Source organism: Pantherophis guttatus, chromosome 8, assembly GCF_059756535.1.
Source record: "Pantherophis guttatus breed Tessera chromosome 8, ASM5975653v1, whole genome shotgun sequence".
Classification (NCBI taxonomy): domain Eukaryota; kingdom Metazoa; phylum Chordata; class Lepidosauria; order Squamata; family Colubridae; genus Pantherophis; species Pantherophis guttatus.
In genome coordinates, this window is record NC_142070.1 from 79652148 (window position 1) to 79658147 (window position 6000).

The following is a 6000-nucleotide window of genomic DNA, read 5'->3' on the forward strand; positions in this document are numbered from 1 at the left end:
TCCTTTCCTCTTTTCCCCTTCCCATCTTATCCACTCAAATGGATATACATTTCCCAAGAAGGGAAGGGAAGGGAAATGTATATTCATTTCCCTTCTTTCCTTCCCCCTTCCATCCTTCTTCCTTCCTTCCATCCATCCATCCCTCCATTCATCTATCTATCCGTCCTCTATATATCCCTTCTCTTTGCAGTTCCTTTTGAAAAATGGAGCAATGACTTAGCTAAATTAGGAGATAGAGCTCACCATCTCCTGGTCATCAACCCAAGGTCACCCAGCTGCTTTCACGCCTGAGACTGGACTAGAATTCACAATCCCTGGTGATTGGCCCAAAGTCACCTAGTTGGCTTTCACGCCTGAGGTGGGACTAGAATTCACAATCCCTGGTGATTGGCCTAAAGTCACCCAGCTGGCTTTCATGCCTGAGGCGGGACTAGAATTCACAATCCCTGGTGATTGTCCCAAAGTCACCTAGTTGGCTTTCACGCCTGAGGCGGGACTAGAATTCACAATCCCTGGTGATTGGCCTAAAGTCACCCAGCTGGCTTTCACGCCTGAGGCAGGACTAGAATTCACAATCCCTGGTGATTGTCCCAAAGTCACCTAGTAGGCTTTCACGCCTGAGGCGGGACTAGAATTCACAATCCCTGGTGATTGGCCCAAAGTCACCGAGTCGGCTTTCACGCCTGAGAAAGCGGGACTAGAATTCACAATCCCTGGTGATTGGCCCAAAGTCACCGAGTCGGCTTTCACGCCAGAGAAAGCGGGACTAGAATTCACAATCCCTGGTGATTGGCCCAAAGTCACCGAGTCGGCTTTCACGCCTGAGAAAGCGGGACTAGAATTCACAATCCCTGGTGATTGGCCCAAAGTCACCGAGTCGGCTTTCACGCCTGAGAAAGCGGGACTAGAATTCACAATCCCTGGTGATTGGCCCAAAGTCACCGAGTCGGCTTTCACGCCTGAGAAAGCGGGACTAGAATTCACAATCCCTGGTGATTGGCCCAATGTCACCGAGTCGGCTTTCACGCCTGAGAAAGCGGGACTAGAATTCACAATCCCTGGTGATTGGCCCAAAGTCACCGAGTCGGCTTTCACGCCTGAGAAAGCGGGACTAGAATTCACAATCCCTGGTGATTGGCCCAAAGTCACCGAGTCGGCTTTCACGCCTGAGAAAGCGGGACTAGAATTCACAATCCCTGGTGATTGGCCCAAAGTCACCGAGTCGGCTTTCACGCCCGAGACTGGACTAGAATTCACATTCCCTAGTGATTGGCCCAAAATCACCTAGTCGGCTTTCACACCTGAGGTGGGACTAGAACTCACAATCCCTGGTGATTGGCCTAAAGTCACCCAGCTGGCTTTCACGCCTAAAGTAGAACAAGTTGAACTAGAATTCCCATTCTCCCAGTTGGAATGGGACTCATTGGGAGAATCTTCATAGGCCTGGAGGATTCTGGGAAATGGTAGCATCCGTTATGAAGACGTTTAAAACAGATTATTATTAAGAAGCTTAAAACTGTGTTTGTTATTACGAAACTCTGACTAACATACGCAACATGTCTCCACGCTCAGCCTTCGAAGTTAAATTTTTAAAAACTGGCTCAGAGAGAGAGAGATCCAATAAAATTATAGGCTGTCTTGTTTAACATTATTTTAGGGAAGATACCAAAAAGATTAAAATTGCTCAAGAATACCCAACAAAATAAAATTAAGGGAAGAAAGGCCCTGTCTGACTAATCTAACTAGAGGTTTTTGAGGGGGTTCATGAATAAGTGGGTAAGAGCATATTTATCCAGGTAGTCCTCAATTTACGACCACAATTGAGCCCCAAATTTCGGTTGCTAAGCGAGACCATTGTTAAGTGGGTTTTGTCTCATTTTATGACCTTTCTTGCCACAGTGGTTACGTGAATTGCGGCACTTGTTAAATTAGGAACACGGTTGTTAAGTGAATCTGCCTTCCCCGTTGACTTTGCTTGTCCGGAGGTCGCAAAAGGGGATCACGTGACACCCCCCCCCCGGGACACTGCAACGGTTGTAAATATGAGTCAGTTGCCAAGCGTGGGGATTTTGATCACCTGACCATGGGGAATGCTGTTGTGTGAAAAATGGTCATAGCTCACTTTTTTGCAGTGCCGTTGTAACTTCAAATGGTCACTAAACGAACTGTTGTAAGTCAAGGAATGCCTATAGTTGGAAACAACGGATGGAAACTCATCAAGGAGAGAAGCAACCTGGAATTAAGGAGAAACTTCCGGACAGTGAGGACAATTAGCCAGTGGAACAGCTTGCCACCAGAAGTTGTGGGTGCTCCATCACTGGAGGTTTTTAAGAAGGTTGGACTAGAAGACCTCCAAGGTCCCTCCAGCTCCTATCCTATCCTATCCTATCCTAATTCTAATCTAAATTATTTTTATATTCTATTCTATTCTATTCTATTCTATTCTATTCTATTCTATTCTATTCTATTCTATTCCTTTTTCTATTCTATTCTACTCTACTTTATTCTTGTTTCTATTCTATTCTTCTTTCTATTCTATTCTAAATCATTATTCAATTCTATTCTTTTTTCTTCTATTCTACTCTTCTAAATTATTCTATTCTTTTTTCTATTCTATTTTAAATTATTTTTCTATTCTGTTATTTTTTCTGTTCTATTCTACTCTACTTTATTCTTGTTTGTTCTATTATTTTTTCTATTCTAAATCATTCTATTTTATTACTTTTTCTTCTACTCTATTCTAAATTATTTTTCTATTCTATTATTTTTTGTTCTATTCTAAATTATTTTTCTATTCTACTCTATTATTTTTTCTATTCTATTCTAAATTATTTTTCTATTCTATTATTTTTTCTGTTTTACTCTACTTTATTCTTGTTTCTGTTCTATTATTTTTTCTATTCTAAATTATTATTATATTTTATTATTTTTTCTTCTATTCTACTCTATTCTAAATTATTTTTATATTCTATTATTTTTTTCTATTCTATTCTAAATTATTTTTCTATTCTATTCTAAATTATTTTTCTATTGTTATTTTTTCTATTCTACTCTATTATTTTTTCCATTCTAATCTAAATTATTTTTCTATTCTATTCTATTATTTCTTCTATTCTACTGTTATTTTTTCTATTCTATTCTAAATTATTTTTCTATTCTATTATTTTTCCTTTATTCTACTCTATTCTAAATTATTTTTCTATTATTCTTTTTTCTATTCTAAATTATTTTTCTATTCTATTATTTTTTTCTATTCTATTCTACTCTATTATTTTTTCTATTCTGTTCTAAATTATTTTTCTATTCTATTCCACTCTCCTCTGTTCTATATTTGAATAAATACATTCTGATATTTATTTGGAATAAAGAGACTAAAATACTGGCAGCAAAGTTACTCTCTCAGCTCAGATCCTTCATTATGATTTATGCAGTGGGCCCCAAGTCCAAATCTGGAGATCCTGAAGCAGATTTACAACCAGCTCTTATTATATTTACTTTGAAATGAGATGTTTCACTAGAACAGAGGTCTGCAACCTTAAACACGCAAAAGAGCCATTTGGACCCACAGAAAAGAAAACACCGGGAGCCACAAAAACCTTCCCGTGCCTGACTATTTCTTGAGCGGCCACAAAACTAGCCTATGTAGTTGAATTAAATGTTCTGTTTTCTTCTGAAACTTTTCTTTTCTTGGATTTATCCATGGTTGGCCTACCGGGGGTTGAAAAGCTCAATAAATCACGTGCCAGCGGATGTCGCACATTGGCGGTTGTGGCGCATATTTTGAGTGACAGGGAGCCGTGGAAGAGGGGTGAAAGAGCCACATGCGGCTCCAGAGCAGCAGGTTGCTGACCCCTGCACTAGAATATAACAAATATATTATTTTTGTAAAGTATTACTTGTTAGCAAATGTAGCTCAGGGAAGAAACACTTGTGTTGTCAACAAGGTGCTTTTTTTGAATCATGCAAGACCCTAGTGACTGACTCAGGTAGTCCTCGACTTATGGCCACAACCGAGTCCAAAATTTCTGCTAAGCAAGACAGTCGTTAAGTGAATTTTACCCCATTTTACGACCTTGCTTGCCACAAAACAGCATTGAAAACAGTGACTTGTGACCATTTTTCACACTTACGACCATGGGCCACGTGGTCAAAATCAGAACACTTGTCAACTCACATTTATGACCATTGTGGGGTGCCCGGGGTCACGTCACCTCCTTTTGCAACCTTCTGGCCATCAAAGTCAATGGGGAAGCCAGATTCACTTAACAACCGGGTTGCAGGGATTCACTTAACAATGGTGGCAAGAAAAGTTGTAAAATGGGGCAAACCTCGCTTAACAAAAATCTCACTTAGCAACGGAAATGTTGGGTTCAATTGTGGTCATAAGTCCAGGGCTACCTGTATAATAAAATCAAGGCAATTAAAATAAAAAAATAAAATTAACGCTATATATATATATATATATATACACGTAGGTCTTTGGTTATTCGGGTTTTCTCCCGCGTAAAATTGGAAGTGTCTTGGCGACGTTTCGACGAAGTCTCATTCGTCATCTTCAGGTTGGTGTTTTCGGCTTCGTGCTTCTAGGAGCAAATGGTTCCTAGAAGCCATTGCTTCTAGAAGCACGAAGCCGAAAACACCAGCCTGAAGATGACGAATGAGACTTCGTCGAAACGTCGCCAAGACACTTCCAATTTTACGCGGGAGAAAACCCGAATCACATCATTCAGCGTACAAATTGTTCTTGGAGGATTTAAATCAGGATACGGGGTTGGCTGTCATCCTCCACCTTAATGTGGTATTTTCCACAAACTCAAGGAACGTGGCTCGTAGAAAAGAGGCCTTCAGACCCTCGGCTCCATTGTGGTCGTTAAGTCGAGGACTACCTGGTCAGAGAAACCAAATGGAGATTCCACGCTATACTCAACTCCAAAAGATCTGAAGACACGGATTGCGAGAATAGGAAAGTCAGTTTGGTCTACTGGTTAAAGATACCAGGCTAGAAACCAGGTGCCGGTGAGTTCTAGTCCCAGCTTAGCCATGAAAGCCACCTGGCTGACTTTGGGCCAGTCTCTCTCTCCCTCCCTCTCTCTCCCTCTCCCCTCCCTCTTTCCTTTCTTCTTTCTCCTTTCTTATCTCTCCCCCCTCCCTTTCTTCTTTCTCTCTCCTTTCTTCTCTCTTTTCTTATCTGTCCCTCCCTCTTTCTTCTTTCTTTGTTTCTCTCCATCTCTCCCTCCCTCTCCTTTCTTTCTTCTTTCTTCCTTTCTTCTCTCTCCTCTCTCTCCCCTTTCTTCCTTTTCTCCCTCCCTTTCTCTCCTTTCTTCGTCTCTCTCCTTCCATCTTTTCTTTCTCTTTCTTCTTCTATCTCCTTTCTTCTCTCTCCCTTTCTTCTATCTCTCCCTCTCCCCTTTCTTCTTTCTTCTCACTCCCTTTCTTCTCTGCTTTGTCTCCCTCCCTCCCTCCTTTTTCTCAATCTTTTTCTTCTTTCTTCTCTCCCTCCTACTTTCTACTCTCCTTTGTCTCCCTCCCTTTTCTTTCTTTCTTTCTTCTTCTCTCCCTTTCTTTCTTTCTTCTTCCACCTCCTTTCTTCTCTTTCCCTTTCTTCTCTCTCCTATCTCTCCCTCTCCCCTTTCGTCTTTCTTCTCTCACTCCCTTTCTTTCTTCTCTGCTTTGTCTCCCTCCCTCCCTCCCCTTTCTTTCTCAATCTCTTTTTCTTCTTCTTTCTTCTCTCCTTTGTCTCCCTCCCTTTCTCATTCTTTCTTTCTTCTCTCCTCTCTCTCTCCCTTCTTCTTTCTTCTCTCCCTCCCTTTCTCTCCTTTCTTCTCTTTGTCTCCCTCCCTCCCTCCTTTCTCTTTCTTTCTTGTCTCCTTTCTTCTCTCGTTTCTCTCCCTCTCCCCTTTCTTCTCTCCCTCCCTCCCTCTTTCTCTCTCCTTTCTTCTCTCCTTTGTCTCCCTCCATCTCTCCCTCCCTCCCTCTCCTTTCTTTCTCTTTCTTCTCTCT